Source organism: Papio anubis, chromosome 8, assembly GCF_008728515.1.
Source record: "Papio anubis isolate 15944 chromosome 8, Panubis1.0, whole genome shotgun sequence".
NCBI classification, from domain to species: domain Eukaryota; kingdom Metazoa; phylum Chordata; class Mammalia; order Primates; family Cercopithecidae; genus Papio; species Papio anubis.
In genome coordinates this window covers 94341447-94361653 of record NC_044983.1, presented here as the reverse complement: position 1 = coordinate 94361653, position 20207 = coordinate 94341447, and the positions used below count along the sequence as shown (strand labels likewise).

The 20207-nt window shown below is 39.2% G+C and overlaps 1 long non-coding RNA gene across 1 annotated transcript; it reads left to right on the top strand.

The window, feature by feature from the left end:
• The first annotated feature begins 1582 nt into the window (after positions 1–1582).
• LOC103886998 lies at positions 1583–2944 on the top strand. Its single transcript, XR_002524108.1, has 2 exons — positions 1583–1911; positions 2798–2944. It is a non-coding gene; the product is annotated as an uncharacterized LOC103886998 (long non-coding RNA).
• Positions 2945–20207: the final 17263 nt, after the last annotated feature.

The following is a 20207-nucleotide window of genomic DNA, read 5'->3' as shown; positions in this document are numbered from 1 at the left end:
ACTCCCGGGACCGTCCCCTCCTCCCGCAGGTCCCCTGGGTTGCTCGCGGAAGGCGGGAAAACGCGAGTGGCCTTCGCGCCCGACCTCGGGCACGGCGACCCGGCCTCCACCTGGAGAGGGAACGGGGGCCCGAAACTCCCGTTAGCCCTCTTGGTTATTCCGTGTGGCACCGCCCCCCCCGCCCCCGCTCCGTCTCGAGTGCGGTTCCGGGATCCAGAGGCCTTGCAGTGGCCTCAACTGCGCCCACCGACGTCAGGCCCGTCGCCCAGGGCCGCTTCTACCCAATCCACACCGAACGCCTCACCGAGCTCGCTCCGCGGTCCGAGCACTCGTGCCGGCCGAGCCCAGCCCCGCGCGCCTAGCCTTCCCTCCATGTCCCGACCCTGGGCCTGTAGGGAGGGCCGAGCTGGATGCTCCCCAGCTGCTTCCGTGCGGACGGCCGCGAAAAGTCCATATTTCTGCTCGGGTCTCATTGCCTCTACTTTTCCGCAACCTCCCTGGGGACGCTGGCGGTCACACTGCGGTTTAATCCCCCAGTGCGCTTATCCACGAGCAAACACACAGACGTGACTCAACGGAGCGTTCACCGACTCTCGGAGAAGCAGCTCCTGGGCCCTTTCTCCCAGGACCATTCCGCAGGTTGGATAGGGCTTCTCTGCGACCTGGGCCCTGCGCCATCTGTAGCCGCAGAAGCTTCCTTTCCCCGCGGCGTTGGCGGCAGGGGTTACCGGCCCCTGCACCGGCGGTCCTGGGGACGCGCGTGCCTCGCTGGGTGAGGGGGAGGCCGCCGGCGTCGGGCTGCGGCCGGGCGTCCGCCGTGCCTTGGCCCTCGGGGGGCGGGAAGCGCACGCCCAGGGTCTCGGGACTGCCAGGGTAGGGGTGGGCACGGTGTCGTGGGCGAGGCTGTGAGGGCTTAGGGCTCATGAGACTTCTCTAAAGGAAGTCGGCCACGTGGAGAGGCCTCGTGGACACGAACTAGACCTAGGCCTCTTCTCCATCACCGCCGACTTCAGCCCTTCCCCCGCCCGCGTCTTCCCGGCTTCGTCCTGCCCCCACCGAACAGCACCCGGCCCAGTTCTCCGCCTTCCAGCCCTCCTCTCTTCCCCTCCCTTCCCGCCCCACATCTCCTCGCCCCCCGCCCCCCCCCCCCCGCTTCCTTCTCCTTCCACCCGCTCCCCTCTCACGTCTCTAACCCTCCCCTTTCGCGCTTTTTTCCACTTAATCTCACTCCCTCTCGCTTGCTTGCCCCCAGGCACCCTACTCAGGTTTGAGCGCTCACTTTTTTTTGTTGTTTGTTTGTTTTTGAGACAGGGTCTGTTGCTCTCCCAGGCTGGAGTGCAGTGGCGCGGTCTCGGCTGACTGCAACCTCCGCCTCCCAGGCTCTGGCGATCCTCCCACCTCAGCCTCCGGGGTAGCTGGGATTACAGGCATGTGCCACCACGCCCAGCTAATTTTTGTATTTTTAGTGGAGACGGGGTTTCGCCATGTTGGCCAGGCTGGTCTCAAACTCCGGACCTCAGGTGATCCGCCCGCCTCAGCCTCCCAAAGTGCTGGGATTACAGGCGTGAGCCACCGTGCCCGGCCCCTCACTGTCTTTTAACCTGTTTCTTAGTTTATGTGGAAATAAGCTGCCTCCGCCCAGCCCCCCGACATCAGGCTAACTTCATCTTTTTTACTCACAGTGCAAAACAATTTTTACTACCCAAAGGACGCTGCACAAGTATAGAATAAACTCTCGAAAGGAAATCGATCTCCACATGAAGACGTTTTCCTCCGTTGGTCAAGTCGAAGGTCCTCGTTGGCCGTCGATGAAACGAGAGATTTCTACATTGGTTCTCAGACAAGCCTGTTCTTTCTCCCGGAGATTCAGAGGCTGGGCCGCGGTGCCTCTTACAGGCTGCACGCGGGGCTGTGAGCACCTGGGGGCAGCGGTCGAGGCTCGTAAAATGCCCCGGCGCGAGCAGGGAGGGCAAGCAGCGGCCACGGCCTGTCTGGCTGCCCGCCTAGGCCGCGGCTGCGGGACGCAGGCAAACACCCAGGCCCACTGGTCACATGCGGAGAGCCCCGCCCGAGTCCCAAATCTGTGGCCCCTAAGCTATGAGCCGGCGCCGGAAAGTGAGGCCAGCGCGGGTCTCAGCAGGCTACTCCTAACCAATTCCTGGAAGGCACTGAAGCGCGCGCCTCCAGGTTGCTCAGGCCATCTGCTGTCCACCTCAGGCGCGGCCCTGGCATTCCCTCCAAGCCCTAGAGGAGCAGTGGTTTCGTGCAGCCCGAGGCTCTTGGTGTCCGAGAGCCTGAGGTCCTTTGGCAACCTTTCTTACTCTCCCAGGGGCAAAATATAGAGAGCCGAATCTGAGCCCTGAGCATCGACAACGTGGCCTCTTCTCTTCTTAGTGTGATAAGCTCATATGGTTTTTTAAAATTATATATCAGCCATATTAGATATAATAAATATACGTTTGCCAATTACCTGGGCTTGCATAGAGAGAATGCATTAGCTGTGGGCACAAGTATAGAGAGTCTCCCAAGGAAAAGATTGCGAAGACGAACTTGGAGGATTTAGAGCCAAAATACTCTTGCTTTCAGCTGCTTAAGTGGTTTTGGGCAAGTCAGTAACCTCTTTCCCTTAATTTCATTATTTACCAACTGAAGTTACTGGGTAAGCTCTATGATTCCTAAGGTATTTTCCAACTCAGAGACTCTCCCCAACAAAAAAGCTTTTTTAAAAATTCGATTAACGTTTGAATTCGTTGGTTTTGCTTTTTCTTCTTTTTAACCCCTTTTCTCTCTATTTCAGAAAGAGGTAGGAAACAGCTTCAAAAGGTGAAAACATCCAGAAAGATCGGGAAATAATGGAAAAACAGAAAGTGAAGAGATCGACTAAAGTCATAAAAATGTATCCAGTTTCTCCAGTGAAAATAAAACCAAACAGAGCCCTTTAGAACTCAGCCTCTGGTTCAGGTTTTCACAAGAATATTGAATCTCAAGTTTGTAGAGGGCAGGAGGTGTACTGCATTGATAGGTCCCAATCAGACTATCTTGTTATCTCCCTAGCCTAGCAAATGAAATACTCAGGGTCTTAATTGTCTGTTCCATAGAGTGTATCTAAAACCTGTTGTGTCTTCATGTTCCTAGGGTGAGTGGTGGAACCTGGCCATAAGTAAAGTGGAAAAGAAAGGACTGTAGGAGGAAGGAGGCTTAAGGAATCTCCAGTTATGTGCCACCTTAACTCAAAGTCCCTACCTTTCCCTTAGCTTCCTTTTTTTATTTTTTATTTTTTTCCGAGACAGACTCTATGTCGCCCAGGCGGGAGTGCAATGGTGCGATCTCAGCTCACTGCAACCTCTGTTTCCCGGGTTCAAATGATTCTTCTGCCTCAGCCTCCCAAGTAGCTGGGATTACAGGTGTCCACCACCATGCCCAGCTAATTTTTTTTTTGTATTTTTAGTAGAGACGGGGTTTCACCATGTTGGCCAGGCTGGTCTCGAACTCTTGACCTCAAGTGATCTGCCCCCATCGGCTTCCTAAAGTGCTGGGATTACAGGCATGAGCCACCATGCCCAGCCAGCTTCTTAGGTTCACACACAACATAGCCAAGGGTTAAAAACTCTCTTCCTGAATTCACTCCTTCATTAACCAGCAGTCTGCATTGGTTATGAGCTAGGCACTAGGGATTACGTACTGAGGACACAATGTGGAATAAACTTTGGGGTCCAGTTTACAAACTAGTGACAGACATGTGTAGTATGAAAAGTGCTGTTATACAGCAATGCACAGGTGTCATGAGACCAGAGTCAACATCAAGGAAAACTGTCCAGAGGAATGCCCTTGAGCTGAGCTTTAAGGAAAGAGTTGATGGGGGATTTTGGAGTTAAGGGGATGGGTAGGCACCCAAGGACATGCCTGACGCCCCAAGGCTAGAGATAGCTTCCTTTGGAGAAGTTCAAGTAATCCTTCAAAGCCGAAACAAATGGTGCAAATGAAAAAATACAGAATTAGTGGGAAATACAGCTAAAAAGGCAGGAAGCAGCTATATCCTGAAGGGCTTAGTGAGTTGAATTTGAACTTTATCCTGAAAGCTATGGGAAGTTCTTGAAAGAGTTTTAAGTGAAAATGCATAATATGGATTTGCTTTTTAGAAAGATCATTTTGACAGTAATATTGAGGACAGATCGGAGGGTTGGGTAAATTGGAGGGAAATGAGTTAGGAGACTATTGCAGTAATGCCTAGTCTAGTAATGCCAGTAATGCCTAATAGAAGTGATTAGTTTGAATTTAGGCAGTGATAGTGGCTGTGGAAATGAAATTGAGGGAGGATAGGAAGAGAGGGAGGGACTGATACAAATGATAAGAAGGGAGACTTAAGACAACCTGATGACTAATTTGAGTGTAAGGGATGACTGAGAATGAGTAGACGAAGATTCCCAGACCTTGGCTTAGGTATCTAGAGATTCAGTGATGCCACTTGCTGAGAGACAGGCCAGGAGTGAAACAGAAAGATGTGCTGTTTGGGACTTAGTGAGTTCATATGTCTGTGAGACATCCAATAGAAATATCAGCAGTGGTCTGGCCTGGAGGTTCAGATTTAGAAGTCACTAGCATAAAAACAGTAGCTGAAGCCCTGGGTTTGGATGAAGTCACTCAAGGAGAGTGTTCATTTGAAGAACAAACTTAGGGAACACCAATTTAACAGGTCATCAGAAGAAAAGGAACCCTTGAAGGATATTAAGAAGGAATGGCCAGAAAGGCAGAAGGAAAACATAAGGATAAGCACTATTTGGGAGATACCTATTATCTTCTAGTTAATGGCCCAGAATCTTTATATACATTACGTCATGGAATCCTTACAGCAACTCTAGAAAGTAGATATTTTCAAATAAAAAACTCAAGGTATGAGAAGTTATGTAACTTGACTAGAGTATGTTCAGCCTGTGGAGTCAGATGAAACCTCGGTTCAAATTCCACCTCCCAATAGCTATAGGATGTAACCAAATACTTAATTTCTCTGAGTCTCAGTTTCCTCATCTGCAAAATGGGACTAATAAAACCTATGTTTGAGAATTCTTGTGAAGATTAGATGAGATAGCATAATAAAATGCTGGGCACAGATTATGAAAATGATGGTTATTATCCTTAGTAATAACCATAACCACATATCTCTATGTTAACTTGAGTTCTACCATCTATTCTTTAGCCCTTTGGCCCAAACATGAACTCCAAATTTTCATGGTGCTTAATGCACAACTAAGACCTAAGCCAGACATAAGTATAATAATCAGCCTTTACTCAAGGTTTGGGCATAGCCAGATGAGAATGAACATAGAGAAACATAAAGCTAAATAATCTGAAAGTTTATCACTTCATTTTTAGGATCCCCTGCAAGGCTACTGCCTTCTTAACTAGCCCCTGGGAGAAGCCATCTTTCCCATACCACCAGAGAGCATCCTCAAAGAATCCATTTACCTGAAAGTCCAGCAAGAACATGATTCCAGAGGAAGTCAGCAGTTTTTGCTGAAGACCAAAACCCATCTTCCAAGATTCTATCACCTGTCAGAGGACCTGCCCCTCCCAGACAAGTGATACAGAGAATGTGCACGTTCTTCAGAAAAGGTCATGTCTACCTCTAAGGGTATGGCCTTTTTATATGGCCTCAAGAGTAGAGCCTTAGAACACAAAATAAGTGTAACATTCAAATAAAAGGTATACACTTTTCATTATTCCTAGAAAAGATAAGACTTCTCATCTGAATTTTTCTTAATCTTTCACGACCCTTAGGTCTTCTTTTACTGAAACAGATGCACACAAAGTACTTTCTAGCTTTAGATAAAGCTAGAAACTGACTATAGTCCAAGTACAACAACAAGGTACTATAGCAAAAGGAACCTCTCAGACTGAAGGCAGGAGAAAGATTTTGTTGGTATAATTGAGGAAAAAAAACCCCCACAGTATTTATGTTATCAAAATTAAAAGGTATAAGTAGATATGGAAATGAATAAATAATTGGTTAGTGTTCACTCATGTGTTTTTAATCCTCTAATATGATTAGATATTTCAAAGTATAGAGACTTTTGATCATGGCTTTAGTACAATTCATGATGGCAGTTCTTCAATTTTTTTCTTCACACTTGTTTCAAGGAATGTAGAGACATATTCTGCCCTAGGGCTTTAGTGTGTTCACCTCTAAGGTGAGGATCCTATGCAGATTTTTTGAGAGTTAGGCACACAGCTTCAGCAAGCTAGAGACTCCAAGTCATGGCCTATTTTGCCCATTATAAAAGCTATCCTCATTAACCATTATTTTAGTCACCTGTAAAACATGGACAAGATAAAATATGTTGTTCGATTTTATTTAATTGACCCATAGCATCCATTTGTCATGGGAATTATCCTCCTGAGGTTAAGAATTTTAAGGGTGGGTGGGACGCAGTGGCTCACGCCTGTAATCCCAGCACTTTGGGAGGCCTAGGCGGGTAGATCACAAGGTCAAGAGATCAAGACCACCCTGGCCAACATGGTGAAACCCCGTCTCTACTGAAAATACAAAAATTAGCTGGGCATGGTGGCGGGTGCCTGTAGTCCCAGCTCCTCGGGAGGCTGAGGCAGGAAAATCGCTTGAACCTGGGAGGCGGAGGTTGCAGTGAGCCGAGGTCATGCCACTGCACTCCAGCCTGGGTGACAAAGCAAGACTCCCTCTAAAAAAAAAAGAAAAAGAAAAAGAAAAAGAATTTTAATGGCATCCTTCAGGATGGCAATAGGTCTTCCCCCAGGTGTCCCCCCAACAACAAGAAAGGATGGTTATGGTCAGGGTAGTATGGGAAATGCTGGGTTATACTGTGTTAATCAGATTTCTTTACTGCCAGACTTCTCAGAGACATAAGTTGTTAGCATACCTTGTTAAGTTTCAGATGTATTTGACTACAAAATTCCTTTTTCTCAGAGTGTCTAAAAAGACTTCTGTGTCATGGATTATGCTTTTAAAAAACCCTGCTATTTGCCATTACTGTGATCATTACCAGGAGAGCATACTTCATTTGGATAAAGTCACCTGAATGTTCTCTCACCATTGAAGCCACATTTACCTTCTCCAGTGAGTCTTCCTTATCCCCTCTCTTCCACCCTCACTGACAGGGGAACCTTCTACATACGTCCATAGAAGCCTACACATACCCAGATCATAGCATATTTATTTCTTTATTGATGTTTTTCTTTATTTGTCTCTTATAATAAATCAACACAACGCACAACACACTGAGATACTCAAATATTTGTTGAATGGCTATCAAATGAATGATAAGCATTGGGATATATATACTTATATATAAGTATATATGTATACAATTGCAGTAATATGTAGTATTATATGTATGTATATATGTATATATTCATATACATATATATATTCAATCAAAGAATTTTCTAGTTACAGATATGTCCTAGGGTTCTTCATAGGACACCAGCTTGCAGAAAGATAAAAAAAAAAAAGGACACCCCCTTTGTTGACACACCCACTAGGCAAACACCTATTCCATATCCTTCTGTCCAGGCAAACTTAATCATTACCAAGAGCCCCTGTGAGTCAAACCATAGCTATATAATTCCACTGGATTGCTTCCATAAGGTTTTAACTCAAACATGACTAGAGGAAAGGAATCCTTAATTACAACTTTAAAATATGATCAAAAGCAACACTGAAGAAAAGTGTTTCCAGGGAAGAGCTGAGGATGACACCCAGTTTATAATAATTCATTTTCCCAAACCTCAGAGCATGTGATCAAAGCTGATATACATTATCTCAGTCTTGCTACCAGGGTGACTCTTTTTTTTAACTTTTTTTGAAGTTATTATTTGGATGAATAAATAGATGAGGATGTGCCAAGCCAGAGACAGTCACTAAGAGTCCTGAGTCCTGCGGCATGATCTGTAATCGTTCTTTTTTTTTTTTTTTTTTAAATAAAGAAGCTGTGGCCTTTGGCAGCTTGAGATATTATCTTGCAGCTCAGGCCCTTTCGAATCAAGATGGGAACGTAACATGTTAGAACTTGCAAGAAAAGGACAATGGAACCTCCTAATTACAGTTGGAGGAGGTTGCAATCAGATTAGGGTTATTAGGCAAATCAATGTGATACAAGTACCCTTGACAACCTGTATGCTCAATACTGGGATCGTTCAGTTAATCTGGGCCAGGGATCTAAGAGATTTATAACCAGTAAGGCTTCAGATCAAACCAGTTAATCTTCCTTCCTACCACATCATCAGAGAAGGAAATAAAACCATGAAACTTCTAGTTCCTTCTTTCTCCTCCCATAAGGTGTGCTAACGTTGACTTATTGGTAATTGTTGGCAGATGTCCCAGAAAGACTGAAAATTTGCTAAATTCCTTGGGGTATTTGGATGAGAGAGACGAAAACTTCTATTCTAGAATCTGCATAAAGAAGGAATATGCAATGTATTTTTCCGAGGACCTGGTGGTGTGGTGACACCACTCCCTAAAAATTCTAAACATTTTACAAAGTCCAGCTCAAACATCTTTTCATCTGTTTATAAAAGAAGAATTCTCCCCTTCCCCCAAGTTTACAGCTTAGAGAAAATAAGGGCAGGATTGGGACCAATCATTGGAAGGTGCAATGAGGTGGATTTTTGATTGAACATAAGACTTTTCTAGCATTCAGAGTTAATGGTACCTACGATTTCGTAAAATAGTAAGTGCTCCTACCTTTAATAATACTGTATAAGGGATGAACAAAGACATTTCTAAAGTTCCTTCCAATTCAAAGACATTGCTATTCTTGAAACATAATAAAGATTACAAATTGAGAAATATGCTAGCTGTTCTGACTAGCAAACCTGTGACCCCTCAGCTCTGTACCTCACCCTCTTTGATAAGTAATGGTTTCTTCTTCATTGGTTCTGAAGACCTGAGAGGAAGGAGGAGATGAAAGGTAGAAAAAACAAAACAAAACACCTTTCGAGCAATATAAACATCTTGAACTAAATATTCACCATTTTACATTTTTAACAGAAAATGTAAAAGTTGTTCTCTGTTTACAAAAGGAAGAATTATATTGGAATGAATATTCCTTGGTCACCCAAATTGTGAGATCCCTACAATAAGTAGAAAGCTGATTGGGAATCATCATTTTACTCCACTAAACCCCACAAAACCAATTTTATTTATTTATTTATTTATTTATTTATTTACTTATTTGAGTCGGAGTTTCTCTCTGTCGCCCAGGCTGGAGTGCAGTGGCGCCATCTTGGCTCACTGCAAGCTCCGCCTCCCGGGTTCACGCCATTCTCCTGTCTCAGCCTCCTGAGTAGCTGGGACTACAGGCGCCCGCCACCACGCCCGGCTAATTTTTTGTGTTTTTAGTAGAGGCGGGGTTTCACCGTGTTCGCCAGGATGGTCTCCATCTCCTGACCTCGTGATCTGCCCGCCTCGGCCTCCCAAGGTGCTGGGATTACAGGTGTGAGCCACCGCGCCCGGCCACAAAACCGATTTTCAACTGTTCTTTAATAATCGTACTCTAAGAAGGGCCTAAAAATGAATTTTTAATCTGATGTTTTTCCAATCGTGTTACTCGTGTAACAGCATATATTATTTATAATATCAAAGGATAAGAATTTTTTAAAAGTTTAAATTGGCTCCTATTTTAGGCATGGGCTATCTTTTAGTCTTTAAACCCTATACTAATATATATAACTTGACTCTATCAATTATACTTTAACTTTTTTTTGGTTTTTTAACATTTATTTGACACCTATTATATGCCACCATTGTGCTAGAAGCTTTTACATAATTCGTATTTGGATAGATAGCTTTTACATAATTTGTATCTGGATCAGCAAGTTAGCAGAGGAGATTAAATTATTAGTTTATAGGAGGACTTCAGAGAATTTATAAAGTTAAGCAGTGCATGTAATAGTATCTATAATAATTAACTATCTAGATTTCATGTTGCAGTTTATATCTTTCTAACACTTATGTAAATTCCTGTAGTTTATTCTTTTTTTCTGTTTCATTGCTTTCTGTTCTTTTGTAATAGCTTACTAGCTTTAAGATATAATGTGTATACCATAACCTTTACTAATTTCTAACCTTTTTTTTTGTATATTTACGACAGAGTGCCCAGGCTGGAGTGCAGTGGTGCCATCTTGGCTCACTGCAACCTCCGTCTCCCAGGTTTACACAAGTCTCCTGCCTCAACCTCTTGAGTAGCTGGGATTACAGGCACCCACCACCACACCAGCTAATTTTTGTATTTTTTTAGTAGACACGGGGTTTCACTGTGTTGGCCAGGCTGGTCTCAAACTCCTGACCTCAAATGATCCGCCCGCATTCGCCTTCCAAAGTGTTGGGATTACAGGCATGAGCCACTGCACCTGGCTCTAACCTTATTTCAATAGTAAGAGAGAAACTTGATGCTAAAGAACAAAAAAAGACCTTAACTGTAAAACAAAAATTGACAACTCCAACAGTCCATTTTGCGCTAATACTTAAATTTAAGTATGTTTTTTAAGAACAGATGAAAATATTTTGAGGCAAAAAGAGAAAGACAAAGCTTGAGGAGAAAATAAAGGCATCTGAAAAATAGTATAAGAAAAGTTGATGACATGCAGTATGTATATGAAGAAGGTGGAGCATGTGGAGCCTGGATACTGAGTTTGGTTTGGTAAATATCAAGAGAGTACTTCAGGTCTTTTGAGAGAGGATGGGAAAAATTAAGAGACCAGCCAAGTTAATTTGGAAACAAGCCAGGTTTACATATAATAAGCTAAAGAACTGTCTGAGAGGATAGGTAATTCAAGAAGGTGGCTAAGGAAGGTTTGCTGGAAAAGGAGCAAAGATAAAGTAGACATGTCTGAAGTTTAGCTAAAGGAAAAAAATAACCTGTATATGCTCCCATAATACAAAACAAAGACAAGTGGCAGATAGCCTATTAGTCAAAGATTCATGTTGTATTTCTGCATTCTGTCTTTTGATTACAGGCTAAGTGTGTGATTCACAAGGAAAACCACATTGAAAAAATGTTAGTTAACCACATTGAAAAAATGTTAGTTCAATGTATACTAAATAATCTACTTTTAAAAACAAATGTAATTATAGGAGGATCCAGTTAAAACAACACTTTTAAAAAATCATATGCAGAGAAGAAATAACACATTATATTTTAATTTAAAATATGACATCTTAAATTTTACCAAATGTTCCAAGTCTAAATGGAACTAGAGTTAGTGTAATGATGATCAGATTATTTGGTATTCATTTAAAATGTTACAAAACTTAAAAATACCCAGTGGCTTTTTCACGGCAGAATTTCTCTTATTGTTCTTTATAAAATGAAACTGCTGTTTTTACTCAGTGGATTTGAGTCATAATATAAATTAATTCATGCCACTTTACTATAATTAGAGTATAATTAGTTAACCAAATAGAAAACTTCTATTATTACATGTAATAAAAAAACTTTCAAGTTGCTTTGTTTTTTTACTATTTGTACCACCAACACAAGATATCTTCACTTTTCACTACTCTTTTTGTGTTGTTTATTTTAAATAGCCAGTCAGGTTATTTTTATTACACCTGGTTAGATCAGATTGTATATTTAGGTAAATTAGTTATAATTGAGATTTCACAGATTACCAAAACTTCTGGTCATTTGTTAAAATTTAAAAATTAGTATATCTTACTTGCATTTTAAAAGTCATATACATTTATATATATTGTGTGTTTTTAATAAAAAGAGAAATATAAAACTCTGCTTATTCAGATACTCTGAAAATTTTAAGAACCTTAAATAAGTAAGAAAATAAACCATTTCTTAACCTTTTTTGAATCACAGATGTCCCTGAAAATCTGACGAAAGCTAGTTTCCTCTCCCTAGGGGAAAAAAAACACACATGTGTATATGCAAGTGAAATTTTGCCTACAATTTCACAAAGTTTATGGACTCTCTGAAGTCTGCCTATGGACCCACTAAAGGTCCATGAACTCTAGGTTAAGAACTTCTGCAATAAACCCACACTTTGTTTTGGCAAGATGAAAAACTTAACTATTACAAAGTATGACTGTTTAAGCTTTCATTCTTTAGGGGCATGTATCTGAAAGGAATAATTTCTTTTTTAATCTCCTATTCCCTAAAAAAATTTGGCTCTGTTATCCCTCCTGTTTAGCCTTAAAATGAGGACCAATTTCCTTTGGGTCAAACCCCAAACTCTTAGTGTCTTGACTTTCTAAATGCTTGACAACTATAGACACTTTAATGAAATCCAAATGGGTGAAATTCAACACTTCATTCTGATGTTCTTTACAGATGTTCTTAATAAGAACACTGAAGAAGTCCTTAGAAACCTAGCTTCACACATCAGCTAAGGGAAGAAATAATTCATTGGAAAATGAAGATAATAAGTAATTCCGGATAATAAGTATCTGTATCCTGTACCAGTCAATATTGTGCACTTACAACATAAACCTGTAATCAACTTTGTAGCGAAGTATGTGACACACAGGGTACAGTCTGCTGATGGACTCCTGGGTAGCAATAGTATTACATCATAGTACCTTCTGACGTTGGATATTTAAATTCGGCTCAGGATAATTTTTCCCCACAAGAGCTTCATTTCTACAAGTGACCATTTCTTTTTCAATAAACTCAGGAAGAAGAAGAAGCTGAAACAATCACCTTCAGCTCTCATAATATTAAAACAATTATTTAAATAGAAATGAAGATAATTACTTTAAAATAAACTTTATGAATGCTAGAGTTTTGTCAGTAGAATGAATGTCATAACACCATCTAGGTAGCTTAGGTTACCATAATCATTTTGTTCTTCTACTCCCTTATTTTCCAACAGTCGATAAAAGCTCACCTGATACCTGTCTTCAAAGCTCTGAATAAAACAGTTACGGCTTGGAAAATGATTTCCCTGAACATTCTTTGAGACCATCTGGAGAGAAGAGTTTGCGTGGACATAAAAGTTTACATTAAACATGTTTACCAATGAATTCACAACTTTGAAGGTGAAAAATAATTCATCTGACAAGGTATTAGTGGTAAGGGCCCTTTTCTTACAATTTTCAAGAGTGTTAGCTTTACAGGAATGTGTGGAAGTGAGGCACATTAACCTAAAAGGGAAGATCAGAAAGAAAGGTACTCCAAATGTTGCATTACATTAAGTCAGAGTTCTGAATTCTGATCCAGAACCTGTCACTCTTGTTTCCTACAGAGCCTTAGGCAATTTACCTCACCCCACTGCTACTCCCCCATTCATCCCTTTCTTCACCCATGAAACAAAGATAATGCTGACCTACCTAATATAAGAAGGTTGTGTTAATTTAATGTCACGTGCAAAATATTCAACAATTTTAAAGCTATTTAGTTAAGTTTTAGTATTTGACAAATTTGTACCTATGCCAAACAGATGGCTACAAAACAAGTGAGACACTATCAATGTGCTTGTGCCTAACACCATCAGTAATTAGAATAACATTAGGTTAGAGGGAGACCAGAGGAAAATAGAAGTATACAGAAAGACAGAGGAAGGCAAAGTTCTAGAATTGGCTTGTACCTTGGGAAAATAACTTGACTTTTTTGCACCTCAATTTCTTCATCCTCAAATGAAATAAAATCCTCTGTGTGGTCCATGTTAATATTCTGTTTATTTTTAAATTTTGTCTCTTTCTGGTAGAATGTAAGCTCCAAGGATGTAGAGACCCTGTGTCTCTGATGCACCAGAGTAATCCTAACATCACCAAAGTAATCCTAACATCGCAGAGTAGCTAGTCATTAAAAATCCAATTATTAGACATTTCCTAAAGTCCCTTTCAGCTCTAATATCTGATTCTTTTTTGAAAACAGTTTATTATGAAAATTTCCAAGTATATAGGAGAGTAAAGAGACTAATGTGACAAACACCCCTCTATTTACCACTCGGCTTTTCCAAGTCTTAATTTCTATATTTGCTTCAGATATAATGAAGAAATAAAATATCATAAATACAACTGAAATCTCCCCTCAATGTGTACTGATCTCTAATTTCTATCCTCTTTCTTTCCAGAGGTATCCACTATGCAGACTCTGGTGCTTATTATTTCCAAGAACATCTTATACTTTCACTATAGTTTTATGAACTACATGTCTTCAAACTTTACATGAATGATAGGTACTTATCATTCTGTAACTTATTTTTTTCCCGTACAACATTATGTGCTTGAGATTAATCCATGCTGATACATTTACTGCTAAACTGGTCATTATAACTACTACATGGTGTTCTATTATGTGAATATTGATGATTTATTTATCCATTCTCATGCTAGGGGACATTGTTTTTTTTTTTAGTTTTTCTCTATTACAAACAATATTTCAGAAAATATTCCTGCCCATGTATCCTTCTGCAGATGTGTTTCAGTTTCTCTAGTGGAATCACTGATTTAAAGGGATATGTATCTTTAATTTCACTGGTCTAGGCCAAATATCTGATTCACTTGCCCGTATTCTTACTGAGATGGTTGGTCAAGTTATGTATTTATTTTTTCATTTTCTTTTTTTATTTTGCCCTGGGCAGGAAATGAATGTTAATCAAGTTGACGAGAGCATCATCTTTCTATTTCTAACCTTTTCTAGATATAAACAGATAGAAATAGGGCATAATTATTTTAGAAGTCAAGAAGACTAACATAAAGTAAGGAGCTTTCAGATGGATCTTGATCAGAACCACATAAAAATATGACCATGTCCTGTCATCGCATTATGAAATTTAAAACACAGCACTGTCAATATGTGATGTTGCAAAAACACAGTGCCACATTGTAAACATTGCCGAGGTCTGTGAATAAATCCCTCTGAGAGCTTATGACTCTTTATGACCCAGTTCACGAAATAACTTTTAGAGTAGAGAAACACTGACTTTTTAGATCAAGATAATGGGAAATGTTAAATTCTGACTCATAACACCAACTGAACTACTGTTTTAATGCTGTCCTTAAATAGGCAACATGTCTATTAGTTTAATTTGGTGTTCCAAGTGCTGGATCTTATGCAATTCCTTTAGCCTTGTATTTAAGATGATCTATTTGGAAAGATAGGTTATGGGAAAAGTTTCTTAGTCTCAGTCCCTGCAATTAAACAGCTTATGTTTCCTTATTCAATAAATATTAAAATATAATAAAGAATATGAAAGTATTTATATTATCTACTTAATGTAGTTTTTTCTCCTATATTAATTTTCTTATTTAGATAAAAGATGTAGGGCATGAACAATGCAGTTTCACTAGGAGGTTTACCTTGGTAAAAAGACAGGAGCTATTACATTCTGTCTTGTCAATGATCCATGGATAATGGGTCAGCAGGGGATTTAAGAACTGTATCTTTCAGTTCTTGCCAGGGAGATACATCAATGTGCACTGATGTGAACTATAATATGACACACCTTGCAGAACCCTCAAATCCCTTCAGGCACTCTAAGCTGCCTTTATGAAGATAGGGGACTAAAGGTTGTCAGTTAAGGATGGTATTTTGTAAATAATTTCAGTAACAGAATGATTTCCCTATTTCTCCATATTAAATTCTAATGCATAAGAATTAATCCTCAGGTTAAAAAGTCCTTAGTTTTGTTTTGATTGTTTCTATTACATTAGCAGCAGATCTGTTTTAACCGGTAGGGTAAAACAGACCAAATACATGCATTGGTTTATACATACATTATTTTATATATACATTGTTTATTGTTAAGTGGAGGTGGAGGGAAGCAAGTTGAAAAATAGTATTACAGTAGATCCTATTTGTGTGTGATTGTCCAGATTAGTCAGGGTGGGAGCAGGTAATAAGAAACTTACCTTATACATTTATATACTGTTTGAATATTTTAAAATAAGTATGATTGTTTTTATAATCTAAAAAATAAGTAAATTTACTTTTCAATGTAAAAATATTACTTTCAATTAACAATCTTTCGTGTGGTCTTTAAAATTTTAAGAAAGTTTTAAGAAATTAAATTAACAGTCTTCTGTAGGGTCTTTAAAATTTTAAGAAATTTTAAGAAAACAAATGATTTGTGTTTCAAGTAGAAATCACATTTATTTTCATTGAGTTAATAAAAATTTTCATGGGACAGAAGTGATCTGATTTCTTGATATTTTCTAACTTTTGTGAAATCATCAATACTTTTCTGGAAATGCTCTTTTCCCAAAACCATATATCTTACAAGCTGGAGAGGACTTTATAAATTGTGTAGTGCAAATTCTCATTGTACAGATGAGAAACTGAGTCTCAGAGAAGTTAACTGTCTTGTCCATAAACAGTTTCAGAGCTTAAAAAAATTAAATCCATCTCTGACTTTCATGTTTATGGCTCTTTCTATCAAAAAATGGCCTCCTCCAGCTCTAATTTTAGTGTGATGATAACATAAATAATCTAAAAGCAATTTAGTTTAGCTCTGATTCTAAAACCAGCACACATCCACACCACAATACATAAAGCATTGCTGCAGCAAATGAATGCTCTTTGTAAAAAGCTGAAGTAAGAAGTCATTTGGTGACAATATTTTCCTTAGTAAATTGAAAGAAAATTAATTTTACTCTGTGATTTACCCATTTCAACCAATTATTATAGTCTCTTTCTTCTGCTGCTTTTTAAAATTAGGGAGCAGATCAAGAGAACAAAGAAGAATAAATAAATAAAATTTCAAAGCCAAATATGTCTATTAATGAAAAAATTGAAATTTGGGACAGCAACAATAGAAAATAAAAGTACATGGGAAAGACCACGGAAGGGCAGTAAGCATCAAAGCAGAGGAAAATTTGACAACTTCAAGGACAGTGAGTAAATAAGTAAAGAAAAGGGGGTTGAGATTTGTTTTATGTTTATTATGGTAGGCACATAGTAAATGGCTGATGGATAAGATAAAGGTAATGATGGTGTCAAAGGCTAACGCAGAAGTTCTGTCTCTAATACACATAAGAACTACCTGAAGTGTTTGTTTAAAATAGAGTACTTAGTCTTTATCACCAGAAATTCCAATTCACCCACTGGATTAGGGAAGACACAGAAATAAGTACCTTGGGTAATTCTAATGTTCACACATGAGGAACCCTGGGCTAGAATTGTCGAAGCTCTAAAAAGGGTGAAAATATGGAACCAGGATGAAGAAACCTAGAGAAAAGATAGGAAAAGGAGCTCTGAATGGAAATCAATAAAGAGAGATAAACTAGAAAGTAAAGATGTAACTAAATTAGAAGAATGGTTTAGAAGTGGCATATGAGTGTGTGTGAAAGGAGACAAGCAAAGATTGGTCAGAGGTAGTAAATCAAGATGAAAGATTATAAAGATGAGCAAATTAAGGCTTTATTTTAGATTTTAAAAATAAAGATTATTACCCTTTTCCTTTATAAAAGTAACGTGTGCTCATTGTGGAAGAGTTGAAAAATTTAAAAAGGAGAAGAAAAATGTACCCTTAGTTTGTCACTCATGAAGCTGCTGTTAACATTTTGGTATATTTTCTGCTACTCTTTGTTTCTGCTTAGTTTTTGAAAGGTTTTGCTTGTCTTATATAGTTGAGATAATAATGTCTATGCCTTTTTATATATTTGAAATAATACTGTCTAATACCAACATCTCCTAACACAAGGTGTTTAATGGAAACTTCATTTTAAACATCTGCCTAATATTAACAATAGCCAGTTCTCTTTTCTTTCCTGCTAACAGAACTCAGGTTTGTTCAGGCGGTCAAGGGCTTCAGGCTTAAAGGCTGACTCCATTTCCACTCACAAAAAGTGATTTTTTGTTTAGTTTAAGCCAGTCATGGTACAATTCTATTCCCCTTATCAGTGATTGGCTGAGGAAAGGGCAAGTGACATACTTCTGACCAAAAAGATATAAGGGCAAATCTATAGGTTAGATTTGTGAAAGAGATTCTTAGTTCCTTAAAAGTGATCCAAGGAAGAGATAATCCCTTTTTCTGCCTAAGGAATGTGTGTCAGGAGGGAGCAGTGGAGCTAGTGCTTGGTGCTGTGGCAGCCATTTTGTGGCCATAAAGGAAGTCCAGTATACACATTAAAGATGGAAGAACAGAAAAGTAGGAAGAATTGATCCTAGTTGATCATGACACTCCAATTAATTACACATCCCTGGACCCTACTTTGAGACTTCTTGTTATGTGAGAAAATATATCTCCTATTACTTAAGCCCTTTTTAGGTGAGTTTTCTGTTCTGTGCAGTAGAAAACATCCTAATGGAGATAGCATGATAATTTACTTAACAATTTTCCTCTTGTGGGCTATAAGGTTACTTACAGTTTTTCACTATCAGTTTTTGCCTGGGATAGTTTCAAGAAAAAAAAGTTACATAGCATAGATAATAAGGTAGCTTGTGTTCGGGGAAAAAAAACAACAAGCAATAAAAAAAAAGAAACCAGAATGAACTTGAAATATCTCAGGTCATCAAAGCTGAATCATTCGGAATCTCCACGCCCTTTATTGCTCATTGCTGTCAGCAGAGGTGGTTATCATGACAAGTTACATTATAGAAGAAAAAATTGAGAAATATAGTCTCCATATAACACACTAATAAAGGCAAACACAAATAAACCCCTAAAATACAAAAGTCATTCCTGTTTGCAATGTGTTATATGGTTTCATCAATTGTTTAAATCTTTCCTTATTATAATAATATTAAAATTACTTTGGTAATAAGAAAGGCAACCCATTATGCTAATATTTTTCTTGTATTAAAATTTGCTGTTGATTCTACACAGTGTTTAGTGCAAATGCATCTATTTTGTCATGTTGACAATCTTCAAGAACTCAAAGTTGGGGTAAAAGTATCTGACTGAACATTATTTAAGTGAAGAGGACCAAATGCATGTGCTAATATCAGCAGATGAACAGACAAAATTCCCAGTAACCACCTCTGATTTTATCACTAGTGGTAGTTGAGCCTATTTATAATTTGAGATTTTAGATTTGTTGACTTTTTAAATATTTTGTTATTCTATAGTCAGATTTTAAAAATGCTTCCTCATGTAAAAAAAGGGTGTGCCTGTGCAAAATAGCAATTGTAATTTCTACAATTATAAAGCACTAGTACCACAATGACCTACATTTCAAGGTTAGTATCAGTAAGAACACCTAACACACATTCATAATTTTATATTAACAATTGGTTACAATGTAATTCATTTTTAGAAATTATTTTAAAAACCTTACTGCATAGACTGCAAAATGAGATTACAGTCACAGCTAGAGAGTAAATACCTAACTTGTGCATGAAGTTCTTCAGCACTGTGGTTATGACTCGTGATATTTCCACCTCCTGGCTGGTCTCTTGCCAGGAGCATTGATTCACGAGTTGACTGTGGTAGAGGGTGTAAGGAAAACACAGGCTAATCTAAAACTCAAATAATGACTCTTCTCTGAACCAAAAAAACTAGCAGATCAATTTCCTAAGATACAAGATATTTTCCCTATGATGTCTCATAAATTTGTTCATTTCCTGTATACGTGGACAGTCTAAAGAAGAAGAAAACAAAACCCAGAATTTGGAGAGGATCTCACTGTTTAAAAGTTCACCTGGCTGGGCGTGGTGGCTCATCCCTGGAATCTCAGCACTTTGGGAGGCCAAGGCAGGCGGATCACTTGAGATTAGGCATTCGAGACCAGCCTGGCCAACATGGTAAAACCCTGTCTCTACGAAAAATACAAAAATTAGCCAGGCATGGTGGTGGGTGCCTGTAATTCCAGCTACTTGGGAGGCTGAGGCAAGAGAATAATTTAGAACCCAGTGGGTGGAGGTTGCAGTGAGCCAAGATTGTGCCACTGCACTCCAGCCTGGGCAATGAGTGAGACTTTGTCTTAAAAATAAAAATAAAAATAAAAATAAAAAGTTCACCTAAGATCATGAAGCGTATGTAGAAAAAGTCTACCCTGACAGAAGCTAGATCCTTTCTGAGCCTAGACGAATGCTGGATTTAAGTGTCTAGATTGAGGGTGTTAAATTAGCCCTATCGTAGGTTTTTAAATTACCTAAATAGCCAAGATTCCAAAAATGTGTCACTGGATATAGAAAGGCAGAAACTGATCAAGAAAATCAGTGGAATTTAGCACAGGGCTTGGCACATGAAAAGCATAAAATAAGCATTTATTAAATTAATGAGTAAATAAATTAATTATGAATAAATTAACCTTAACTTTTAAAGTAGTTTGTGTATCAGAT